At 37.8% G+C, this 27,931-nt stretch overlaps 1 long non-coding RNA gene across 1 annotated transcript in view; it reads left to right on the top strand.

Annotated features, from left to right (window-relative positions):
• Positions 1–24,191, top strand: part of LOC146889862 (uncharacterized) — a 507,294-nt gene extending 483,103 nt beyond the window's left edge. Inside the window, exon 3 of the long non-coding RNA XR_014999584.2 lies at positions 24,112–24,191. This is a non-coding gene — a long non-coding RNA (uncharacterized LOC146889862). The remainder of the gene's footprint in view (positions 1–24,111) is intronic.
• The last annotated feature ends 3,740 nt before the right edge of the window (positions 24,192–27,931 follow it).

Genomic DNA, 27,931 nt, shown 5'->3' with positions numbered 1-27,931 from the left:
AGCAACATGTGCAGCATCCCAGAGACATTTGTATCTGGATGTAAAATTTAAATAATTAAGCACAAAAAGTGGGGGAAAATTATATTAGGGAAAGGAAAAATCATATTGAAATTCCAGAGAATGGGGAGCAGCGTGGTAAAATTGAATAATTAATGTAAAAAAATTCTGGGGGTGGGCAAAAATAAAAACTGAAGTGAGTTAGAATATAATTCAATAGTTGAGCACATGCCTAGCAAGAACCTGCATTAAATCTTGAGCACTCAAGTATTTCAAAATTAAAACAAAGAAGGGATGTTTGTGCACATCTTTAATTCCAGCACTTGAGAGGCAGAGGCAGGAGGATTTCTGTGTATTAGAGGCCAGCCTGTTTTACAGAGAGAGTTCCAGGATAGTCAGGGTGGTTGTACAGAGAAATCCTGTCTCGTAAAAATAATGATGATAGTAATGATAATAATAACAAAAACTAGGTAAAAATCCAAATGAAGTATTTCTAGCATATAGAGAACAGGAAAATGCCAGTCATGAAACAGATGAAAGAGCAAATCGAAGAGAAGAAAAGATTCCTCTCCTGTCAGGTAGTGTCTCTGGCCTCCATTTCATAGGGAATTAAATGAGTCCACTGGAGGCTAAGTACAAACACACAGTGTGTGTTTCAGAACCTGTGATCAGCCCAGTCTGAGCACCCTCCTGGCGGTGCTTTGAGCATGCCACAGTCTTCTTTCACACTGAGTAGTACAGCAGAGCCCGTGCTCTTTTAAGAAAGATTTTTAAGAGAAGAACCTAGACTGTAAATATCCATCACCGAAAGATAGAGAGAGGGAAACTTCCTCATGGTGTGAATGACAAAATGTGAACTGAAATATAGCTGATCAATTACAACAATTCAAATCTATTCACCATGAATGGTTACTAAAATCATACATAAAAAGAATGAAATGGTCTATTGTTTCCAGTCATCAGGTTGTTGATGATGAGGTTTCGCCTTTCAGATGTCTTTAAATGCTGACACGCCAAATGCAGGGTTGAAACATAAATTGGCTCAGTCTTGTGTACTGCTGTTTATATCGGAGACCATATAGCTTTTTCTCATCTCACATTTTTTGAGTAGTTACACCACATGGAATTAAATGTAAGTAATCGAACATGCTCATTAAAATTTTAGATTACATACATTGAACTTTATTTTAGCATTGGTCTCAGTAAAATATCACATAACTATTGATTTAATAAGAAACTGATAACTTTAAAAAATGCCCATTGCAGCCATAAAAATGAGATTATCAAGAATGACTGTAAATACTTTCAAGAAATATTATTTTGCAAACAGCACTTTAAAATAGAACACCTAGCATAAAGTCAGCCATACAAATCACTTTCTGTTAAAAATTGAACTATTTCAAATCATTAACATATATTATAGTTGAATGGCTTTTCAAGGTTTTTTTTAGGCTGTATCTCCAGTTTTATAATTAATATTTAGTTCTTTTGTCATAAAACTACAAATTAAAAGCTAAAATTGCGCTTGAGTAGAAGCTATGTTTATGATAAAAGGGACAGTGGTAAACGCCATTACAGCTGTAGTATGTAAGAAAAGCTTCATGGACATTTAAATAGGAATATTGAAGATGTGGAATGAATTCAGAATGGAACAATGCTTTCAATATTTTTCATTGAAATATGCTGTTCTTCCACAGGTGCCAGGCTTCTTCTCTTTCCTACACACATCATTTCTGTTCTGTCTTAGCACGTATTCATGATTCTATCTTAGCCCGTCATTTCTTAGCATGTATTCATGATTCTATCTTAGCCCGTCATTTCTTAGCATGTATTCATGATTCTATCTTAGCCCGTCATTTTAATAGTTTTCTGGACAAGAATAAAATGAAGTCACTACTCACCAGCAGGATGAGCTTCAGAGAACTGTTGAGACATGTTGAACCTTTCAGGTTGTGTGCATTGCTCATTGGGGCTTCAGTGTTTGAGATGCTTTAGAGAGAGCATGGTGAAGCCAGAGCTCATGTGCCCACACACATGCCAGGACAGGGGAAAGTTTTTTCAAGGGAGAGAAGAGAATGGATTTCCCCAGAAATAACACTCGAATTGCCTGAATCGTGGCGTTCTCAATTCTGATTACAGGATCTCTGTGTCCTACTCTGTGAAAAAAGAAAAAAAACATACAACACATTAACCAGTTTCCTTTTCTAATGAAACTATTTTAAGTGAGTTCTTTTTTGGGTGCACCTCAAAGATCCTAAGCTAAGAACAGACGTAATCATGTGGAAATAACCTACAATCACTTATGGATCAGTTAAATACATAAATACATCAGTCCTTGGAAGTAGAAAAATGTGAACTTGAGAGTCCAGGGGACATTTTGTGAGATCACTTCTTCCAAAGTTCTCTTTGTGAAAGATTATTTTCAACAAAGTTTTGCTTTTATTTGTAGCGAACAAGACTTATTTCCAAGGAAGGCATCATACATTTGTATTTATTTATTTTTTATTGTTATACCTTTTCAACAGGATTCAATGGGGGTGTTTCTAGCATCCAATTTAAGTATTCTACTTCATAGAGCAACATTAGTTAATTATGAAATAATTTCAGATTTTTTCTCACCCTCCATCCTTTCTTAAGGCAATAACCTCCTTGAATATACCTTCTTTCAACTAGTAAGCAGTTATTAAATCAACTAATATCAAATAATATACAAGTAAACATAAATTCTATGTGATGGGGCTATACAAAATACAATGTATTGTATATCACTCTGTACTTTGACTGTGGTACTATGCAAAATTGCATGACTTTCAATTGATGTTATTAGAAGAAAACCTCTGACTGCTGAGCTTTGATTCCATTGTTGATTATTTAATTAAAACACTTATTAAGTCCATTATCACCAAGCTCTGAATGAAGTAACAATACTAATAATTAAATAGAAATTATTATTGTACAAGTCTGTAAGTAATAAATTGAATATTAATTTCTCAAACATCATTGATGGTTTTTACTGATATATATGCTATTTATTTGTAAGTTAGTAAATATTATGAAAACATTTTTTCATGAATTAATTCTATGAGTGATGCACAATGGTAGTTGCTACTAATCTCGTTGCTATAAATGATAAATTAAAATTCAGAAAAGCTCTTACACCAGGGATAGACCCTGCTCCTACTTCCAGGGGTTGGGCTGCTGGAGGAGATAGGGGGGCAGGAAGGAGCGTAGGAGAAGAACTGTGGTTAGAATGTTAAATGAAATTTAAAAAAATAAAACAATTATAAAAATAAATACACACACACACACACAAAGACTCAGAAGTTAAAGAGTGTGAGAAGGCAATGACGAAGGTAAATGAATGAAAATTCCATAAGGATACCATTATCTTTCAGCGTAATTAAAAAGGAAGCCTCAACTGGCATCAATAAAAACATGACAAAATTAGTTTTGAGCTGATTTTGTTTGGCTAAATGCCACTGCTGTTTCCAGTAAAAGAAATTCGGCTACATGTTGCTTACATCCAACTAGCCTTGTTGTGGCTATTGCTTTTGTCTTGCCTTTGACCACATGAATGAGCAGAAAAGGCCAGACTTGTTGTCACTGAGTTGCCACAGGATTGTACGCTAAATGAAAATCACAGTAAAAATACGTCCTTCACAATATTTTCTTCTGTGTTTATTCTCACCACGCACCCTTCCTACTATCTTCATTTTCCCTGACATCCCAATCTATGTGTTTGCTACTGAGAACCTGAGCAATAAGGCTCCAACATTAGTACCTTTCTTTTGTACTTCAAGTTGGGCTCAATCAACAGGAAAGCTAAGCAGGAGACTGTTGGGGAGACAGAGAGTGAATGAGGACTGGTTACACTATTATTTTAGTTCTTGCTGATAGAAGTTACAGCAATGCCTTTCTGACGTGAGGTGGGACAAAGGTGATAGATGACAGATGATAAAGAGGGAAGAAATACACGCTTCTTCACTGAGCTGTGATTATCGAGCTTGTTGGAGGACTTTATTATTTGTTTTATGTCGGGATACTTCTCGGTATAGTCCTTATAGAACAGGATGCTCGATACAGGAAGCAAGTATTAGTGAATGTGATGGTAGAGATATTGGGCGCTTAAAAGAAATCTCACACTGGCTCAGAACTGAAAGATAGACAGTAATTAATTTAGGGGGAAAACTTACAAACCAGGATTTTCTGCTTGAACAGCGGATGGAGATGAGATCCAAAACAATTCCAACTAGCAGAGTGGGAACCAGGGGGACGCGGGGGAGGGGGCGGACACGCTTCCGATTTGGGTAAATAGTCTCTGAGGCCACGCCCCAGTAGGCAGGTAGTTAGTTACTAGCAGTAAACCTTCCCACAGCATGAATGGACAGACAAAAAATAAAATAAAATTATATAACTGTTTCATTCTTAATGAGGGAAACATCCAATGGAGTCACCATACATGCCCAATACTCCACAAAGAGTGTTTTCTACAATGGAGATTGTGAATGTTGTTAATAATGCACCTACCTACCTGGTCCATGAGTGCTATGTTAAAAACAGAGATGCCTTGGAGCCCAGTGAAAGTGGAGGCTTGTCCCAGAGCCGAGATCCTGCTGTCTGGGAACTATGACTATCATCTATAAAGAGATTCCTGGGACTGAACGAGCACGTGATCCAACCAGATTCTCTGAATGTGGCCGGATTCTCTGAAAGTGGCTGGCCTGGAGTCTTTCTGAAAAGCCATTGACAATGACACTGGGACTTGTTTCCTCTGCATATACTGGATTTTTGGGATCCAGTCTGTTTGGATGCTCACCTTCCTGGACCTGGAGGGAGGGGGTAGGAACTTGAACTTCCCACAGGGCAGGAATCCCTGACTGCTCTTAGGGATGGAGAGGGAGGAGGAGAGGGAGTTGGGGGAGTGGGAGGGTGTTGGGAGGAGGGGCAGAAATGGAAACTTTTATAATTTAATAAACTTTGGAGAAAAAAAAAAAGAGATTCCAGGAATTTTGCATAGGAGCTGCGTGGTCACTCTAGTCTGGCTGGTAGTGAAGTTCCAGAAACCTCAGAACTGTACCCCAAACCATCAGTGTTTCATTATGGGCTCAAATGTCAGACGACTTTGTGCTGGGTACCTCCTAAAGATAAAGAAGAAAATGCCCAAAGCAGTTGTAAGGATTACTTATGCATGTCAAAGGCTAGAATTTGTCCTAAGTAGAATGATCTCTCATTCCTCTCAGGTAGCATAGCCGTTATCTTACTGAAGATATCCTAGCTATAAAACATGTGGTTCACCAGTCTCCCCAGGACCTTTTCAATGATTAAGAAGGTTATTTCATTTCTTACTGTGAACATAAAAGTTTCCTCTGACAGTTGAGGGAAGAATTATGACCCAGAGACAGCTTAAACTTAGAACTTGTTTTTGCCTGAACAAATTTTCTGCTTTAAATAAAGCATCAGGTATACAAAATTGTTACAAAACCTGTGATCACTTGAGATCATTCAACTCAATTTAATGTGGACTGTTCGTACTTGAGTTAAAAGCACTTGATAAATTTCTGTTGTGGGGCAATGAAGTCGGTTGGTGCCAGGGTACCAGGGGCTCTGTGCTTTCTCTCTGTAGGAAACTTACATGGGGAATGTCACAAGCAATTCCACTAGAGCATAGGGGAAGGTCGCTTATTTACACTTTCACACAGAGGGAACAGTGTTATGAGACTCCTGACCTCGCCCTCATTCCCCTCACATTAATTTTATCGGAAAACAAAAATGCGCCCCCTTGTCAGAAGAAAAAGTGCCATATACAAAGAATACAGTCAAACAGAAGGACCGGAGACACTCTGAATATTGACCAGGCTGTAGATATATGGAGAGGGCTGAGGAGCACCTGTTTCTTATTTTGCATTGTTTGTGCTACATCTATGCATGCTACCAAGTTAGTGAATCTTTAAATGGGAGGTATCTGCAGAAGAAATTAATTTTCCTGCCTTTTGGCTTTGAGTAACACTTGTTCACATAGCAAATTCAATACTTATGCCGGTTCCTACTTCCCGCTCTTCTGAAATTACTTCAACTCTGTTGTTCCATTCAAAGATACTTTTTCAAAGTTCCCCAAATAACATAGCTAAGATCAGAGATGATTCCTTGGTCCATGTGGAGGAAAAGAAAGAAGCATTAGAAGACATAAGAAAATAAAAGACCGAAATAAAGAACAAAGCAATAAAATTGCAGAAAGAAAGAAAGAAAGAAAGAAAGAAGGGAAAAGCATAAAGAAGTGAAAAATAGATGATTCCATGTGAGGAACAGACCCATGGCTTGATCTGCAGTATCATGATACTAAGAATTAAGAAGCAATTCTTCATCCACATCCTTCTTCTGATTCTTCGCACTGTTTCAATTTATATCTCCAGCCCCAAGTCTGGTTTTCATTCTCTAGGTAAACATTCTCACTTTTTGGAAGAATACTAAGAAATTTTATTGTAGTTGTTTTATTGCAGTCTTTAGTGTAACAGTTTTATAATGCTGTCTAGGGTAACTGCTGTCTCTGTGATGTGTCAGATTTGTGACCAACCGGCCCTCACCACTGCTTAAAAGTTCTCTTTCTTTGTGGTCTTTCTCTTGCCTGCCTTGAGAAGATTGTACTGTGACAGAAAGTCTTCATTGTTGACTTGATGGGAGTTGGAATGACCTAGAAGATTGATGTATACCTCAAGATGTATCTTTGAGGACAGTATCAGAAGATTTTCAAAGGGGAAGATATGCCATCCGTATGGGTGGCATCATTCCGTGAGCCCCAATGGAATGCCTACAGAATACAAGGGGAAATGAAAGAGAGCTGCCAAATCCCTTTACCCTGCTTCCTGTCCACTACAATGTGAGCATCCTCACCTAGCTCTCCCTCGTAGGATGGACATGGACCACATCCTCTGTAACCAGTAGCATGGAAATTAAATATTTGCGCTACGGTTCCAGAGGCTGTGGTCTCAGAGCAAAATGAGGGATGAACGAGAAAACCTGCAGAGGGCTGCGTGTCCCTTTTCATCTTATCAGTTGTGATATGAGTCATCCAGCAAATCCTCCTTAACATAAAATATTGAATTAATCTGTGAACAAAGAAAATTTTCCTTTCCTTAAGTCAATTCAGTCTGATATTTTATCATCGTGATTATAAAAATGATACCTATCATACCTTCTCTGTGTCCTATAAATTTCTGTGTCTCTCCCACTAATTAATATTTTCCCTTATACATAACAGAAAACTAAGTCCCATTATACAAAAAAATAAACAAACTATAATTCTTTACCCTCTTGTCCTCAATCAATTTATGCTCTGCCCAATACCTATTCCCTTGCTCACTTTGTTTCTTTTATTAAAAAGAAAATTGAGACCAATTTGAAGTAGCCCAGGCTGGGGTCCTACTCACTATGGACCTGAGGATGACCTTAAATGTCTGAACCTTCTACCTGTGGTTCTCCAGTGTTGGGATGACAGGCATTCTCCACCACATCTAATTTATGTGTTGAGGGAGATTGAAACAGGGCTTCTTAGTCTAGTGAACCACTCTACATCTTGGCTACCTCCACAGTTTATTACTAGTCTCATAAGTGGTCAATGATCTCAGTAGCCAAACTAGTTTTCCTTGTTGACTGACATCCTTAGCCTTTCTGCTACATTTTGAATTTAGCCACATTATTTGTCTTTTATATTTCTACTTCCTTTGTTTTTGGCTCTAACCTTCCCACCGACAGTAGAATATGCTCAAACTGTTTCCTCGTCAGCAAAACATACACTTTCTAACTTTTATGCTTAACAGTTACAGACTCATTAGCCCTTTTGATTTACCAAACTTTTCAGACATTTTATCTTTGATTTTCCTCTTTCTCCCTTGAGCCTCCTTCCCCTTCTCTGATTCAAGGGGTCCTCTGCCTCCATCCTTTAGAAGGAGGGATCCCACTGAACTCTATGTTGCTCAACAGTAGGTGACATTTCTCTTTGATTTTTTTGGCCACTACCTATCAGCTTGAGGAATATTTCTTACTTAAAACACTGCCACTTGATTTTTGTCATATCTTCTCTCCTGGATATTCTCTTCTTTTCTCTCTCTCTCTCTTTTTTTTAACTTTTATGCTTCCTACTGACTATCTTCTTGTATAATTGTGAGTATAGGCTTTGGATTACACTCAAAATCTGAAACTGAAAACTTAACCTAGTATTTTGATTGCAAAAGCTGTTCTCCTTGTTTCCTTTGGGTAGAATAGATTTTGAGCACAATGGAATAGTCTCTAAATTCAGGAACTATTCCTTCCTTATAGCTAATGTACTGTATTACTCTGTAGTATACAATATATGATCACTTTCTAGATACCTGAGGAATGTTTTTTTCATCATGAAAGTTTTACTACTGTTTAAACAACACAATACAGTATTCTTTTACATGATATACTCAAGGCAATCATACTGCTGTCTTTTTTGAAAGAGAAAAGAAAATGCTATATTTTGTATCTTTTGTTAATTACCCTTACTTTATTATTAGGTTATTATTATTGTTACTATTATTATTATTACTATGGTTTTTCGAGACAAGGTTGCTCTGTGTAGCTTTTGAGCCTGTTCTATAACTTGTTCTGTAAACCAGGATAACTTGGAACTCATAGAGATCCACCTGCCTCTGTTTCCAATAAAGCTGTGATTAAAGGCATGGTGGTCCTGGCACCTTTACATTTTTATGAAAATAAAATGCTTCTAAGTGTGCCCAAAAGTCTGAATAGACCTCCCAGCTCCATTCTCAGGGACGATTTCACTGTCCTCTGTTCGTAGTAGCCTCCCTAGTCTTGTCTCTACCTCTCTTACCCATTTACACATCCATCTCAGACTCACGTTCCTGCTTCTGCTCCCTGCTGATTACTACCCTGTAGTATGGACATGCAGTAAATCTCCACTATATTCAAACTTTGTCTTTTCAGGTGCTTTGCAAGGGATTCTTTCCTGACTCCTCATACTGTATCCAATCATCATCATTTCCCTCCTAATATTTACTAGGTTTGTAATCACAAATTTCATTACCTGATTAACATCTCTCCCTCTGGACTGTAAAAGCAAATTTTTCCTTCCAGCACCCAATATATCTAGAATATAAGGTAATAAAGATAATATCATTGAATGAATAAATGATCCCCGTGAGGTAAATTGTGAACCAAAATGAAACAGGAATTCAGTAGAAGCATTCTGGGATTATACTTTCAGAATGCCATGTCCTTGGCTATGTCATTGCCTTTTGATATGATTTTTATCAAATTAGTGACAGCTAAAATGATCTATGGCACTCAGGAGAAAAAGATTTCTTTTCAACCCATGTGTTCTCTCATGCATTCAGCCATGCCTTCTCTATTCATTCACAGAATATAACCTTCCCTTCAGTAGCACGAATATGACTCCGAAGAGGAGTGATGAATCCACTTCTTTTGGAAATTACCAAATAATTTTGAAGTCCTAATACCCCAGAATTGAGGGAAAAAAGTTTGGTGGAAGAGTTGTAAATAATACTAAACTTATAAAAATGACCCATGCTTCAAAAATTCTCAGAAATTCTAGACCGAGCTGGATGTTTTTCTCAGGAATTTTGTTAAGTACATTGGCTAATTAAAAACTAAGCAGATCAGCCATAGCAGAATGATTTAAAAAATCTGTAACATACAATTTCCAACTTAAATAAATTTCTTTGCTCTTATTCTGTTTTCTCACAAAACTCCCTTGACGTGGAGGTTCTTGTTTCACAAGATCATCTATTTTCTGTTCAGAGTGACACCTGCTTCCCTTGACTTCAAACCGTCTCCTCTGGCCTACTAGGTTGCTTCACTTTCATGAAATAGGGACCGCAGGGATGAAGCTCTTTCCAGGGATGTGGCAAGATGAGTATGAGCCCAGCATGGAGAATCTTGTAGTGCTAGAAAATAGCAAAGTGTTATGAACAACCCAGGAGACATGTCAAAGCCCACAGGACATACCTGGATTGGACTTCTGCTACTCACATCTACAATATAATACTGAAATAAATAAGTTAAATAATTAGTTATAAAGCATGGAAAAATGAAATTAATTTGGCTGTGATAAATGAAAAATAGATAAGAGCAAAACATCAAACATTGGGTGAAACAAAACTTTTGACGATTATAAAATTGTAATATTCTACTAATTAATGTATAGGCGGTATAGTAGTTGGCAAAGTAAGATTTCCCATCAGCAAAGTTAAGGTTGTATTAGGAGTCAATGGATAAAAATCCAGGGGAAATATAGATGAGGTTTATGATATTATGTTATCCAGTTAACATTTCTCCATGCACATATGCATGTCTGTATGTAGGCATGTTTGTGATTATACATACATACATATATACGTGCCCATAAAGTCCATATATTTATGTGTACACACAGCAATTTCTCAATGTAGACATATGACATATTTTGCCATCTTTGCTAAGTCTGTACATTTTTAGGTAAGCACAACATGGAATTGATTGGACTGTTCAATCCCAATAACAGGATGTTTATACTTGAGCAAGTTAATAGCTTCCTTTTCTACAGTTTATTTTTTAATTTTTTTACTTGGTTATAATAACAGTCTCCACCTGTTAGGAAAGTCATAAATATTAAAATCAAGCTGGAAAGGGGAGCCAAGAGTCTCTAGGGAGTACTGGCACAGGCAGGTGCTACTTAACTGATTCCTAGGAGTCTTTCCTGCACTATGACAAGGCCCCTTTGGATCTAGCAATCTAGGGCTTTCTTTCCATTCTATGTCATTTTCTCCAGGCCCTTTCCCTTGCCTGGTGACTGCTTTGCCCTCACGCTCCATGGTAATCTTAAAGCCAGCAACTAGCCAGAGTCACAGAATTTACAAGAGCTATCAGTTTAGTGGTTGCAAATGCTGGATATAAGGAAGTTGGGTCAACTAACCATTATTTACTAGCAGTGAAGACTCTCAGAGTGAAATGATCTGAAAAGGGGTAAAAATGTTTGATTTGGATACCAAGAAGCAGAACATAATATTAAAGTTCTTCAGACTTGTTTGTAATGACTAGGAAGTGGCCCTTGCCACATACTCAGTGCTAAAGAAATCAATTCCTCCTTTCTGACTTGCTCTTGACACTGCCTTTAATATTTGTGAACTATGAACTGCAAAAAAAAAATAAAATAAAGATTCTAATGTGCTCTCCTCTCCCTCCATCTGTGCGTGGCTGTCAGGCAAGCAGTCAGCAGCACTCTGTAACAGAAGTTAATTGGAGGAGCTCCTGTCTTCAGCTCCTTTTGGTAATTATTGAAGTCACTCTCCTGGCAAGGAAGAAAGACTTTTGCTTTAACCCTGTGTGATAAAGAGACTCTCCCTCCTCATTCAGCCACAGACGCAACAAAGCTTAACCGACCAAAGCCCTTTGTGTTTGTTTGATAATCCCCAGAATTGCTTGAGGTGGATAAGTGAAATTTTAGGTTGCATTTAATTTAAATACATTTGAGAGAATGGTGTTAAGTCGATTCCATGTCTGGGCATTCTGCCCTGTCCTTGATTCAGTTAGAAACGCCCATTACTAATCCCTACCACTACTTACGCCGGGTTGTTTTGTACAGGTTTCTGATATTTGGCAATGAAGACCTACAAAGGGGAAAATTCCATCCTCACTTTACACAGCCCCTCTTTGAACTTTGAAATCCCTTGCCACATGATGATGTAGCAGGCAGATTTGTCATCTACCTGAACATCATCCTTACCAGGACCACTGGAATTACATGTAACCCACAAGGGTTGTATAGAATACACTAGTGAAGATAGCATTTCTTGTGCACTGGCTGATGAATACTAGTTACTTAGAAAAAGATGGTTTTAATCCTTACTTTTTTACATGTCTATCCAATACATAATCACCACTCCCCTGCTGGCTACCCCTTTGCTTTGAAACTTTGTCTTCAGTATGGTTTCTTTATGATGAGACCGTATTGTGTTTATTTCACGTTCTCTTTATCATTCATAGTTCTGATAGCTCCCATGTTTGTTTTGTTTTTTAGATAAAGGATAACTTTTGCGTAACAATTCAAGACTTCAAACAATCATTTCTACTTTGCTGCAGCATTGTCTGTTTTGAATGTCATAGTAAGCTATCAGAAGGAGTCCAAATGGCCAAAGAGTACTGAAAACATACAAAATTACTCAACCGTTAGGGAAATGTAAAACGGAGCTGTGCAGATCCTGTTTCTCATGCTAGTCTGATTGGCTACTTGGGGAAATGAAGACAGAAACAGCAGATGATGCTGGAGCTGTGGGAATACGAAGTGGTACTAACTCTGTGGCAGCTGTGGTGGAGATTCCTTAACAATCTACTAAAAGAACAGCCAGACTGGGGAGGAACCAGCATAGGAACAAATTAGTCCCTCTGAATGTGGTTGACAGTTACATGGCTGGGGTTGACTTAGGGGTCACTGGCAGTGGCAGCAGAATTTATCCCTACTGTGTGTACTGGATTTTTGGGGAACCCATTTTCTTTGGATGGATACTTTGTTCAGTCTAGATATAGAAGGGAGAACCTTGGACTTTCCACAAAGCAATGTGCCTCAACCTCCCTGAGAAGTGGATGACGATGGGGTGGCAGGGTAGGTGGAGAAAATGGGAGGAGGGGAGGGAGTGGGAACTTAATTGGTATGTATAATGAAAAAAGTTTGTTTTCCTTTTTAAAAAATATAAAAATATTTTAAAAAATACCAGCTACATGATCCAGGTAGTACCAGTTCTGGATACATAATCTTAGGAATCCCAGTAGGCACAGCTCAGAGATACCTACCTGCAAATCCAAGTTTTAACAAAGATGTTTCCATACAGTCAAAATAGTGGAACAGGCATAGAAATCAATGAAAGTATGGATAATGAAAATGGTGTACATACACATTAGAGTTTAAACAGGGAGTTTAAAAAAGAGATAAATTATATTGCCTGCCAAAAAAGATATAAATTATTAACATGTTAATAGAAATAATAAATATTTATCTTTATATGACTAATTTTATATAAATAATAATTTATAAATAAATAATAAATACTTCTATTGTATCATATTAGAAAAGCACAATGATATGACTTTGAAAAATTCGAGTGAGTATACTCCATTCCTTTTTCTTGGGGAGAGTTCAGTCTATTCGGAGTGACAGAACCATTTCCATTCCCAGCAAATGGAGTCAAAGATTGAAAGGATAAAAGATGTTCCTTTTTAAAATCGTACTATAGGAATGCTGACTACAGAGCAGGCGATTCCTCATGTTAGGAAGTGGGAGACGATCTTTGAAGAATGAGCCGGTGTTTCCAAGACTGGAGAAAGGAAAAGTCACTCGGAGCAAAGAGAGGACATCTTTAGCAGCTTACTACGCTACGCTCACACAGTCAGAGGTATAAGGCAGACAAATGGAGATGGTGCAAAAGCAGTTGCCAATGCTCCATGAGAGTTTTGGTGGTGGGATCATGGTGCACCTGCCAGTGTTCGAACGAGATTGGGGATACTGGAGCTTATGTCATGACATATTGGCAGAATAGGAAGCTATTAACCTCAGAGCACCGGCCCATACCCAGACACCACAGACAGTCCACCATGAATTCTAACAGCTGGCCAAACGATACAAACGATAAATAGTTAAGGTAGGTTTGAAGGACTCTATTAGCACATGATATTTGCAAAGTGAAGAAAGAGGAAGGACGCAGATAAATGGAGAGCTGAATGCTGGCCACATAATGAGGTTGTTCCCTAGGAGACCAAGAGATGTAATAGATGGGGAGTATGCAACATCTAACTCAGCTGGGGAAGCGGGTGGGTACCAGCTACAGGAAGTATGTGAAGCAGATATTCTATGTGCTTTAGTGATAGATGTTACGATAATGTGAAATCAAAATGAAATGTTAACTGTGTCTCTTAATTTTCCTTTAAAACTTGTTCAACAAGAGCAGGATTTTATATTTAAGTAATAATGTGTTGTCTAGATAGACATATTAACTGCAACAGCAGCACACCTCATGAAGCAATGATTAATGTTTTCTGAAGTTGTGTCGGACATAAAAAGGCATACCTGGAAGTAAAACTAATGATTTTAGAAGTGTTGAAGGTTGGGGATTGTCAAGAGTGATTTTTACCAATGTCATGACAGAATGAAATGGCAGCTGACTTATGAGCTATAACTGCACTGAAGTGGAGAGAATGATAAAAGAAAATTACTCAAAATAAGGAGGTACAATGTGGATTAAAATCCTGAAAATTCCCATGAATATATTTTTATTACTTTTTTTCAGAAATGCTTTCCACCCAAATACCAATGACTAAGGATTCATTGTAATGTAAGCATTACATACACAAACTGACCACACTTATCCCCATGCATGGCCTCACTGAATTTTACTTTCTATTCACCAGTTGAGAGACATTTAGGTTTCTTCCCCTTCGTAGCTATTGTGTATAGAGTAGCAATATGAAAAAGTATCCATGAGGTAGGGTGTTGAGTCCCTTATGCACATTTCTGTGACTCATTTCAAATTATTTTTATATAACTAATTTTAAACTAGGGATTTTGTTTTTCAGAAGTAAGGGATGGAGATGTATCATAGCATGAAGTCAGATTGGGGTGAGGTTTTTAGTATAAAATACTGTAATAGTAGCCATATGCGCAGCTAGGCATACAGTCTTAAGGAAACAGCAAGTTTGGAAGATTCTTTGTGATTTTTTTTCCAGTTTTGTGTGTAAATTCTTTTGCCTAATCTACACGTGCACAATACAAAAGAAGCTGTTAGTATCAGCAAGGAGTGGGTTATGGTACTCATTTTATATTCTACTGTCCATGATTTTCTTTATGATAATGGGACTACATACAAACAGAAATAGAATAAATTCACTTAAGAGAGTTAAGTTTTATTGCAAGTGCGGTTTTGTGAAAATGACCTAACTTCCCCTATCTTTGCTTTCCTCGTTTATGAAATGGGAATGAAGATCTAATATCCTGTGTGTGGTGAATTTTAAATCAACCGAGTCAACAAGAGTGAGTACTGAGCTAGATATAGATAAATACATAGTTGTAGTTTTAATTAAGTTAATATTAATCTTTGTACATATAGGATCCAACCCAAGTTTTGAATCTATATTATCTTATTCATGTCTGTAACAGTTTCAGACTTGGACAGTATTTATTTTGGGTCACAGTTTCATAGACATTGATCAATGACAGCTTGGATCCACTGCTTCTGGCCTATGACCATGGGCAAGACAGACGTTTGAAGTGTACTTCCCGAGGCCTCCACCTACTTAGTTCCTTCAGTTCTCACAATACATCACGTTTCAATAGAACCTATCCCGGGGACCAAGAACCTTAGTGGGTATTTTCTACCCAAAATTAATGGGCCTACTTTTTATAATGTTTTCCTGAAAGATTTATCTACCTATGTTTCATAAGGGAAGTGTCTATAGTCTAGGGCCTAAAGTATACACACTTGCTTGTGAGAAAAGCACACATGGATCAAAGTGGCATAATTAGGTGTCAAGATGTCAGGATCCAGGCAGCTAAAAGCTGTACATTCTGCTAGTGTTGTAATTAGTTAAATCTTATAAAATAAAATGTCATGAGCTTACTTTGCAACACTGATAAGTCCCTTGATTGGTTATTATGGGATATAATTTCTCTATAGTTTTATATAGGAACAAATTAAGAAGAGACTGGAGAAGAATGGAAGATTATTATTTTAATCTACGTTGGGTCAAGTTTAAGAATCTGTATCACATTTAATGACTTAGCTCTTGTTACTTGTGGAAGATTATAAGGTTTATGATTTAGTGATTACATTTTTCATTATTCTTTTATTAGTTTTAGCAGCATTTAGCACCAATTCTATACTGGGCAGAAACTCTACCATGTGTGCCTAAAGGTAGAGGGTGTGTCTGTCTTACAGCTTTATCTTTATTCTGATAGCTTGGAATTCGTGGATGAGTGTCTGATCTAATGGATTCTGTAGATGTGTATGGAGAAACTGGCACTTTATATTTACGTGGGAATCGTATGTCACTTTATCCAAGTTCTCTAAGCAAGAGACCTTGATACAGAGAAAAGAGTGGGGAGTGCCACCCAAGTACAGTGTAGATTTTCTTATCTAGGTGTTTGTATTTTGAATCCATGGATATTTCTACTCAAATTCAGAAGGTTTTTCTTCGTTATTTTGTGACTCACATTGAATCCCAACTTCTACATGTGGAAAACTAGGCTGGTGGTTCTCTTCTTTCAGGCCCTGTCAGAAGTACATATCTACAAGTTTCTCTCAGTCCATGGCTATGATGCCTTAAGGAGAATGGCCCTGATAGTCTCATATGTGGGGTTACTGGGTCACTAGTTAGAGGAACTGTTAAGAAAGGATTAGAAAGTGTGGCCTTCTAGTTGGAGGTGTGTCACTGGGGCACATTCTCATGCCTCTTGCTTGCAGTTAGAGATATGGGTTCTCATCTGTTCCTGACACCACGCCTTTGCTCACCCATCAATGATTCCAACCCTCTGGAACTATAAACCTAGTTAAGTACTTTCTTTCCTAAGTTGCATTGGTCATAGCATTGTATCATAGCAATAGAAAAGTAACTAATATTATAGCACTGAGCAAGATTTAAAAAAAAACAAACAAACTAGATGTCCTTCCTTCTGTCATCTCTGGTCCCTTCCACACTGGTGCCTTCCTGAGAAACCAGAACATTGCCTCTTTATCTGGGAGCCTGCTCAGATCACTGTCTGATGAAGTCATTGATAAGATGTTATGCTGGCATAGACCAGATACACAGAGGAACAGGACATAGATATAATTAGTGAAAATCAAAACAGAAAACCTTGGCTTACATTTATAGTCTGCAAATCATAATCCATATGTGTAGTAGGTTCACACATCTTCTACTGGCCTGCCACTGTGGATGATAACCCTGTCATAATTTAATTGTGTGACACTGATTGAGATTCCCCCAGGCACGGCAGATCTAGATTGCTATGTGCACGAGGAAGAGCCGTGACACAAGAACCCATTCATTCTGTAGATGATTCTAAAAGAAGAAAAAAAAAGTAGCTCAGAATGAAGCAGATTGACAGATTGGTCAAAACCTAAAAAATGTGTGTATGGGGGAGATATCCAAAGAATAAAAGTAGAATTCCTAATTATACAAAATACTAATATTTGTCAGTAATTGCTTTATAAAATAATCAAACAAGTCCTTGTAAAAATTTAAAGTAATGGCCTAAACAAATATTAAATCATACAATGTTATAATAAACAACTTCTCAAAACTGATAGCAATAATGTATATTGTTACTTCTATTAATTTTGTTAATGTGAAAACTAATGAGGTCACTAAAACACTTTTATGCATGTATATTATTGTATTGTGGGATGTACTAAAATGCACATCTTTGCTCCATTCTGAAAAAGTCTGAAACAGCTTCAAGCGTTTCTTGCATAGAGCAAATATCATTAAAACAAACAAACAAACAGACAAACACTGTAGCCTCAAATCAGGTCTTTTGGCTCTGCCCAGTCCAACATGGCAGAGGTACATTCACTGCCTCTGAGACTGCTGGATGGGAGCTGTCCTCACCACCTCAACTCTGGTAACTAACTAGTTGGCCCATGCTACCACGAAGTAACTTGCAGCATGCTGCCCACAAATGCCATTCAAGTGCTCGGCCTCCTAAAAAAGCTAGAGTTTGTGCTGGCAGCACAGACCAGGAACCCACCCTTTTGAAGTGGCACATTTTTTTCTGTTACTGCTGAATCAGGAAGACCTCTCTTAAAGTAATTATGCCTCTGCTTGCTTCTAGCAAACAGAGCCCATCCCAGAAAATGCAGTGACCAAAAAACTGTGCCAAGTTCTTGTGTGTGTGTGTGTGTGTGCATGTGTGTGTGTGTGTGTGTGTGTGTGTGTGTGTGTGTGTGTGTCTAGAGTTCCTTTTCAAGTTCTCTCAGGATTTTTTACGTGAATGTAGTCAGGCCACGTTTGTGTCATTGTGTGTCTGTAAGCAAAGTGTTTGCAGGACACAGGATATGAAGACAGTGAATTCTGGACCTGGGAGGCCAGGTAATGTCAACAAATCCTTGAGAGACCTTGTATTGAAAAATAAGGTGGAGAGTGATTGGATAACTGAGAAAGCCACCCACTTGTGGACCTCTGGTTCCCATTTGCATGCACACCTAAGCACATGCACCCTCTCACAAACCCACACCCTGCAATCCCCATACCTCTCTCCCACATGCCCAAATTGCCTGGATTGAAAGTAAGGAATATAGCTTGTTTTCTCTGTAACATTTTATTCTTCTGATCAAATAAAAAAAAAACACTTCTCACTTTTCATTAGACTGTTTTTTCTTAATTACTTCACTTCAATGTGTGAAATGGAAGCCATATTATGATCTAAAGATCTAAAGTAGCATGATACCACAACCTGGTTAATCCCAGAGGTTCCTAAAGTACAATGTATGACTAAAATATGTGGACAAAACCTATAATTCAACTTTATATGAAATGATTTTTCTCAAGCCAAACTAAATGAGAATGAATAAATCCATTTAAAACAAAACTCTGAGCTGTTTACTCACCACCCCACACTCAACTCAAATTTACAGTTGGTATGTTTATTTGAAATGCTATGAAAAGACAATGTAACTGCTGTTTCAAGATTGAAATTATTTTTTGCTTCTCTATTCTGGTTACAAAGGTTGAAATGATGAATTGTCAGCCACATTGTGCACATTAAATTTTAATAATAGCATTAATGCCTATAATGCTTCACATTTTACCCTAGCTACTGTGGGATATGATGTATATGTATATTTAGAAAGATTTGTAATCTAATTCAATTAGGGAACTAAACACAAATTGTGTTTTCCCCTGACCATTTGTTCTACCTCAAGCCAAGGATACAGACTTTTTGAATGTTATATTTGTTCTTCAATATTGTGCATAAAACACACTCTAACAGCTGCTTCTCTCTTCACACCACAGTGGTCACCGTTAGTTAAATATTTAGTGCCCCCGAGCACAAGGAGGGCATGCAACAAGCGTGAACTGTACTGTAAAACGCCAGTAATGGCTTGAGATCCCTGGGGTCACCACTGCTTCTCACTGATAAAGTAAATGGGGGTAAAGTCTCATCAAGATGCAAGTTTCAGCAGAAGTCTGCCCTGCCATATCTGCCGACAAGATTAATTATACTTCTCTGGGCCTGATGTGTTTTCTTAATATCTTGTCCCACTTTAGAAGTCAGGATCCAAGAAAAAAAATATTAGGTGTAGCTTTGTAAAATTCTGTGTAATTCTCCTTTTCAGAATGACTCTTCCCTGCATATTTTAGGTTTTTATAACTTACTGGGGCTCTGCTCAAAGCTTCCACTCCTGATTTACCATCATTCATCACAGCTGTCTCTTGAAATTAGAATTATGTCTTTGCAGTAGTAGAAAAATGCTAAAAGACAACCAGAGCCTTCTTTTTACAAATAAATAAATGAATGAATAAATAAATAAATAGATAAATAAAAATTCAGCTATAATTTTTTCTCTCAGGCAAATGTCCAAATAAAAGAAAAATACAGTAAAAACAGCTAAAATTTTCATCAAGGCATTTTTACCTATAAATAAATGTAATAATACTTTAAAGAAGACATATATGATCTCCTTTTCAAATATAGAATTACAGTGGTAAGACTACAGTTCAGGGATAGAATGCTGGTCTAGAATGTGTAAGGCTGAGTTCCTTACAGGAGGAAGTTCATTACTGGGACAGACTTTCAGTGTCTAGCTTTTCCTAACACCCAGTTCATTCTCTCTGCTTTCATTCTACTGTAGAGATGTGAGCTTTCAGCTGCCAAGTTCTGTTGCCATGCCTGGCATTTCTCAACATGTTTCTCCCTGCCATTTCAGAATCAAAAGCCATAATAAAGTTTTCTCCTATAAGTTACTTTTGGTCATTGTGTCTTTTACACCAACAGGAAAATAACAAATACAACATATAAAACTGGGTTTCCATATTGCTATTTACCAATGGAGTAAAACTATCAAAATTTTTGATTTTTTATTTTCTTTTTTAAGAAATCATGATATGAAATCATAATATGAAATTTGGGGATTGCTTTGAGAATCCTGCCATATTCTATATAGATTATTTTATCATATAGTTGACCTACTTAGTCATTCAACATCAGGTAAAATAAAAAATACAGCTCCATATAATGCAAAAATGCCTACCTAGTTTTTCAATTAACTCAACCCTCTTAAGTATGAATTCACTAAGTAAATTTGGTAAGTCTTCACGGATCCTAATACATGCTCAAGCTTTCTGTCTCATCATCATCACTCCCAGTGATGAATGTGTAGAGTGATGTCTACAGATGTTACAAATATACTTCATTCACTATTTTTCAATGAAAAATTGCTAAGCTCAGGAAGATTCTTTTCTCATCATCTACTATATGTGGAATAGTTATAATAATATATGTCTGAAGTTTTCTGACTACCTTCATTCACTCCTTTTCTTTACCTTCGGATCTTCCATTCTGCTGTAATCAGTGAGACCCTCTCTCTTCCTTCAAGCCTGCCCGGCAGCAAGTCCCTATCTACGGCTGCTGCTTCACATCTCCTGTTGTGGACAGTCATGACCAGTACCATGATGAAGATGATGATGATGCCGGTGATGATGATGATACAATGAGAGCTATTGCAAATGCCATCCTCCTCATTCATGGGTGGACTGTCCATTCATGACTTAAGGTTGAGAAACATACTATTGACTTCAATCTAGAAATCACATCAAGGTGGAGTTTCTGAGGAAAAGGAAAGGGGGATATTACAACTAGAAACAAGTTGACAGGAAGAATCCGAGGCACTGAGAAGATGACTCAGCAGTTAAGAAAATTTACTAATCAGTCACGAGATATGGAGTTTGAATCTCAGCACCATTGGAAGCTACACAACTACTTATCCCTCCAGCTCCAAAAAATCTGACATCCTCATAAGGATTTCATGGACATCTGAATACAGATTTACATATGCACACACATACACACACACATTATAGAACATTTCTTTTTAGTAAAAGAAATGAATTCAAGATTATGGTGAAGTTGAGCAGATAACAAAAAGAATGGAGGTTGTCTGGACAAGGAAGGGAGAATGTTGGGGACATTAGACCATAATGAATATTTTATTTGAAGATGTTCTAATTTATTATATTTCTTCAATAGGAAAATATGCTTAATAAAATTAAACAATAATAGGAATGCAGCTATCAACTTAATCCAAATTTTTACAGTGATTGCTATCATGATATTTTGATCAGACAAATACACAAGCAGACTGACATTGTACAGAAATTGTTCAAATAAAGTTCAAAATAAAATGTAGTTACTCTTGTGTAATCTTCAGTAATTTTTGTTTTGTATATAATTAATATAATATAATATTGACATTTTGTATTGCATGAATAATGGCACTGTAGTATTTTAAAAATCTCTTTCTCTTTCTGTGTGTGAATGTTTCTCTGTGTGTGTGTGTGTGTGTGTGTCTGCATATTTGATGTGTGTGTATGTGTGTATAGTATGAATGCCTGCGCACATGAGTATGACTACCTGGGCATATGAGCAGGCCAGGGTTTTGAGTGTCCTATTCTATCATTTCTACCATTTTCTATCATTTGAGCTAGGGTCTTTTACTCAACCTGGAAACAGGTTGGCGGTCAGCAAGCCCTGGTGATCTATCACATACCACTGTCACTGAGCTGGGTTGACAGGCATGCGCACCTTCACACTGAACATTTTATGTAGGTACTGGAATCAAAACTCAACTCCTCCCACTTCCCTGGCAAGCAAGTGCTTTCCCCCACTGGGCCATCTCTCCAGCCCTTCTTTCATACCTTTAAGGCATATACTCAGGGGAGGAAAGCCTTCACCACAATCATGTAGTTATCTGAAACATTGTTCTTTGTCGTTCCTATCATTCACACTATTTTGAATGAATTGAAACTTTTGTATCAGGCTAATTTATTGGAATATGAACTTTAAAACATAGTGTGCTGTTTGCCTGCACCACTGCGCTAATATCAGAGTATGTTATAGAAAATAGATATACAGTGACAGTTTGGCGGTTGAAATGATTGACCTTTTTTCTTTTTACATAATTTCTTTATTGATTCTTTGGGAGTTTCATATCATAAACTCCAATTCTGCTCTTTAAGAATCCCATCCAGGTAAGGAGCCAATGCAGGAAGTATGGAAACTATACGAGCTAAACCCAGTTAGACCCAGAAGAGTGAGTCATGACAGTTCTGCCGAATGCCTGTGTTCATTTTTCTGGTAGATCATATAATCTGCCAATGAAGTTGAAAAGGTATAGCTACAGTTTTAATCTTGATGTTAATTTCTAATGAAATACAAGCCTCAAATCAAGACTGGCCATACACATAGACATTTATATCATGTAGACATTCACAAGCAACCAAATAGCAAACCAGACCATAGAACCTTTACTGTGAACATTATCAACAAGCAACCAAAACGACAGAGAGACCTTGCTGCCACATTGATGTTGACTTTCCTGCTTGAAAGATTTCCAGAGTATTCTCTCCACAGTAAACTTCCAGCTTCTCATTTTCATTGTAGGCATTTTTATATGATGGGCTAAATGATATTAATCATTTAGAAAGCATTTAGCTTCTAGAGAGTCTCAGGTATGGAAATTTTCTAATACCCTTAGCTGTTCGATGATTTTTGACAAAGAAGCTAAAATTATACAATGGAAGAAGGAAAGCATCTTTAACAAATGGTGCTGGCATAACTGGATGTCAACCTGTAGAAGAATGAAAATAGATCCATATCTATCACCATGCACAAAACTCAAGTCCAAATGAATAAAAGACCCCAATATAAGTCTGACCACATTGAACCTGATAGAAGAGAAAGTGGGAAGTAGACTACAACACATGGGCACAGAAGACCACTTCCTACATATAACCCCAGTAGCACAGAGAATAAGAGCAACAATGAATTAATGAGACCTCCTGAAACTGAGAAGCTTCTGTAAAGCAAAGGACATGGTCATTAAGACAAAAATCAACCTACTGAATGGGAGAAGATCTTCATCAACCCCACATCAGACAAAGGTCTGATCTCCAAAATATATAAAGATGCTCAGCTTTCTCTGTGTTCTGGGGCCAGGTGTCCAGGCTGTCCCAGGACAGGAAGTCTTGGAGAACACTTGCAATGAATATGTTGGGATCTACGAAAAGGGTACCCCACTTGCCCTCACAGCTCCAATTTCAACAAATGCAAAGCAAAGGGCAACTTGCCATTGTCATGAACATCACAGAAGGTGTTATAGTTGGTTAGGGAGGCTAGGCTTTTGGGGGCAATGCCAAGTGATTCTCATTAGAATACAGATGCTGACTGTGTTCAATAGTTAAGATCTGTAGCCTTAAGCAGCATAGCAGTAATATGTAACTGTATCTGACAAGTGATATATGTGTGGATAATTTGTATGCAAGCATAATAATACACACGTGTATTGATGAGTGTGTTTCACAGCACCTGTGTACATAATGAAGTTTACTATGTTCTCCGTGAGTCAACTAACTGTACTCTAGAAATGGGGTTGAAGGTTTGTAAGAGGTTGTTTCCACAGACCTTCCATAAGGTGAACTTTTAGGGAACCTTGTTTTAAACCCCACCAAATTACATTTTTTTCTTGAACCTTCCATTCTGAAATTACTTTCTACCATATTAGAAATCTTTACTTAATATACAGTAACTGATAAATTTTTCATGTATTTTTTCTCAAAATAATTTATAAACTACTCATCCATAGAAATAATTAAATCTCTTCTTGTGTTTCATTTAGAATCTATTTATTTCAAAACTGTCATTCAATAACAAGCTTTATTTCTCTCCTTTTTTTTGCTTCTTGTGTCAGCATGAAATGACTTGGCATACAATACACAGGAAATACTGATTGACTGAAAAACGTCCTATTATGGTACCACCATTATTAAAGTTTGCAGGTTTCTTTCCCTAATTTCAAAATGTCTTTCTCATTTCAGATCACCCCAGGTAGCTGTCTCACAAGATCCATCTATTGATTTTCACTGCATGGGGTGAAGAAGAAACCCACCAAATCAGGTATGGCTTTCAGGCACAAAAATTATCCACTTGAAATTAAACATATATAATGCGCCACAGACTGAAACTTTTAAACTATTCTTACAATGGAGCTTGAGAAAGTGATTTTGGAAATTGCTAGAAGAAATCTTTATTACTTTTTTTTTCTAATGCAAAGTTCTCTTTTGTGAAAAAGAAACTATACAAGCACTTGTTAAGACTTCTACATTGTATTTAACCCCATCTAATAATTACCCTATCAACATATATTCTGCCTAAATGTCCTTAGCCACATTTGCAGTGTAATCTGATGTTCATTGTTCTTCCCTTTGAGATGCTTTGGAAGTCCACAGCATCTCCTTACTCTAATCAGCATTTAAATGCCTTCCTGTTGAAATGAAAGTGCCAGTGATTAGCGGCACAGATGTTTCCCCGAAACTGAAAATGTAAGGGTTAAAACTACAAATTAAGCCAAAAGACTGAGTCTTTGCATGCATATTCATTTTTTATTTGGAGGGGGGAATGGCATGGTGAGATAAATATCACTATCTAGTAAAAAAAAACTGGTACTGGCTAAAGTTGTGAAACTCTGTGACTGGAATAAGAGGGTTCACTTGAAAATAGGTCAGTGTCCACTCTTAAGAACAGATGTACAATTTTAATGTGCTGGCAAAATAAAGTCTTATCGGCTGTCACAGGAGATGTTGGGAGACCCCTGGGAAAGAGAAATAGAATAATCAGAACTGCAGGCCGATTGAAAAACTACAGAAGGACTCTTAAATGTCCATAAAAGAATCATCATTATTTACTGAAGTATTAATATCATGTGGTGTTTGTCTGCTACTGACCTAAAATGCTATAAATACCAGTATATAATGTTTAGTTACCAAAATCAACAGTTTGTAATCACTAAATTTGCCATATTGGTTATACTTGCCTCTTGTGTTCTTTCTTTTTTTTCTCTCTCTTTTTTTCTTTTTAGTAAATTTTATTAAATTATAAAAGTTTCCATTTCCGCCCCTCTTCCCAACACCCTCCCACTCCCCCCACTCCCTCTCCTCCTCCCTCTTTGTCCCTTAGGGCAGTCAGGGTTTCCTGCCCTGTGGGAAGTTCAAGTTCCTCCCTCCTCCCTCTAGGTCCAGGCAGGTGAGTATCCAAACAGACTGGATCCCCAAAATCTAGTATATGCAGAGGAAAAAAGTCCCAGTATCATAGTCAATGGCTTTTCAGAAAGACTTCGGGCCAGCCACATTCAGAGAATCCGGCCAAATTCCGAGAATCTGGTTAGATCACGTCCTCGTTCAGTCCCAGTCCAACCGACCTTGGTAAACTCTCATTAGATCCGTTCCCTTGTATCAGTGGGTGATAGCATCCCTCGCAGTCCTGATTTTCTTTTTCATGTTCTTCCTCCTTCTGCTCCTCATTTGGACCTTGCGGGGCTCAGTCCGGTGCTCCAATGTGGGTCTCCGTCTGTATCGCCGTCCTTCGCCAGATGAAGGATCTATGGTGATAAGTAAAATATACATCAGTATGGTTATGGGCCACGGCCGGTTCAGGCACCCTCTCCTCTGTCCAGAGAACAATCTGGGGATCTCTCCTTGGACCTGGGATCCCATATATAATCAAGTCTCCTGTAAACCCTAAAGTGACTCCCTTATTTGAAATATATTCTTCCCTGATCCCATATTCATCCTTCCTCACTCTCCCCCTCCCAGGCCACCGAGCTTTCCCCATTCCTCCCCTACTCCCTTCTCTCTAACCCTCTCCCCTTCCAACAACCCTCCCACCCCCCGCCCCCATGCACCCGAGGGACTCTTGTCTATTTCCTACCTCCTGGCGGGTAGCTAAATAATCTTCATCAGGTTTATCTTCTTATTTAGCTTCTCTAGGATCACGAATAATAGGCTCAAAGACCTTTAATTATGGTTAGAATCCACTTATGAGTGAATACATACCGTGTTCCTCTTTTTGGGTCTGGCTTACCTCACTCAGTAAAGCGTTTTCTATGTCCATCCATTTGCATGCAAAATTCAAGATGTCATTGTTTTTTACCGCTGAGTAAAACTCTAACATGTATATGTTCCACACCTTTTTTAACCATTCTTCTATTGAGGGGCACCTAGGCTGTTTCCAGGTTCTGGCTATTACAAATAGTGCTGCTATGAACATAGTAGAACAAATGCTTTTGTAGTATGTTATGGAATCTCTTGGGTATATTCCCAAGAGTGGAATTGCTGGGTCCTGAGGGAGGTTGACTCCCAGTTTCCTGAGAAACCGCCACACTGATTTCCACAGTGACTGCACGAGTTTGCATTCCCACCAACAATGGATGAGTGTTCCCCTCGCCCCACATCCTCTCCAGCATAGGCTATCATTGGTGTTTTTGACTTTAGCTATGCTGACAGGTGTAAGATGGTATCTCAAAGTGGTTTTGATTTGCATTTCCCTGATCGCTAAGGAGGTTGAGCATGACCTTAAGTGCCTTTTGGCCATTCGGAGTTCATCTGTTGTGAATTCTCTGTTCAGTTCAGTACCCCATTTTTTAATTGGGTTAGTTAGAGTTTTAGTGTCTAGTTTCTTGAGTTCTTTGTATATTTTGGAGATCAGACCTTTGTCTGATGAGGGATTTGTGAAGATCTTCTCCCAGTCGGAAGGTAGCCTTTTGGTCTTACTGACAGTGTCCTTTGCTTTACAGAAGCTTCTCAGTTTCAGGAGGTCCCATTTATTCATTGCTTCTCTTATTGTCTGAGCTCCTGGGGTTCTGCTTATGAACTGGTCTTCTGTGCCTATATCTTGTAGACTACTTCCCACTTTCTCTTCTATCAGTTTCAAAGTGGTCAGATTAATGTTGAGGTCTTTAATCCATTTGGACTTGAGTTTTGTGCATGGTGATAGATATGGATCTATTTTCATTCTTCTACAGGTTGACATCCAGTTATGCCAGCACCATTTGTTAAAGATGCTTTCCTTCTTCCATTGTATGCCTTTAGCTCCCTTGTCAAATATCAGGTGTTCATATGTTTGTGGGTTAATACCCGGGTCTTCTATTCGATTCCATATGTCGACTTATCTGTTGTTATGCCAATACCAAGCTGTTTTCAATACTGTTGCTCTGTAATAGAGTTTGAAGTCAGGGATGGTAATGCCTCCAGAAGTTCCTTTATTGTATAAGATTGTTTTGGCTATCCTGGGTTTTTTGTTTTTCCATATAAACTTGATTATTGTTCTCTCAAGGTCTGTGAAGAAGTTTGATGGGATTTTGATGGGAATTGCGTTGAATCTATAGATTGCTTTTGGTAGAATTGCCATTTTTACTATGTTGATTCTCCCAATCCAAGAACAGGGGAGATCTTTCCATTTTCTGGTATCCTCCTCAATTTCTTTCTTCAAGGACATAAAGTTCTTGTCAAATAGGTCTTTCACTTCCTTGGTTAGAGTTACCCCAAGATATTTTATGCTATTTGTGGCTATCATGAAAGGTGATGTTTCTCTGATTTCCCTCTCTGCTTCTTTATCCTTTGTGTATAGGAGGTCAATCGATTTTTTGGAGTTGATATGAGAAAATTAGATCAGGAAGATAACTTGCAGGAAACTGCAGACATTGCTCTTGTCCACTTAATTCTCCAACTAACAATCGTTCCATAAAAGATACATTTGCTTTGAATATCTCTTTGAATAAAACCTTTAGAAAAAAAATACCTGGATGTATCTTGATCTTTATATTCTTAGGAGACAGGACTAGAAGATAGCAGAGGAATGGCA

Source organism: Myodes glareolus, chromosome 24, assembly GCF_982192425.1.
Source record: "Myodes glareolus chromosome 24, mMyoGla1.1, whole genome shotgun sequence".
Taxonomy (NCBI): domain Eukaryota; kingdom Metazoa; phylum Chordata; class Mammalia; order Rodentia; family Cricetidae; genus Myodes; species Myodes glareolus.
The sequence above is the reverse complement of the archived record's forward strand: the minus strand, read 5'-3'. Positions and strand labels throughout refer to the sequence as shown.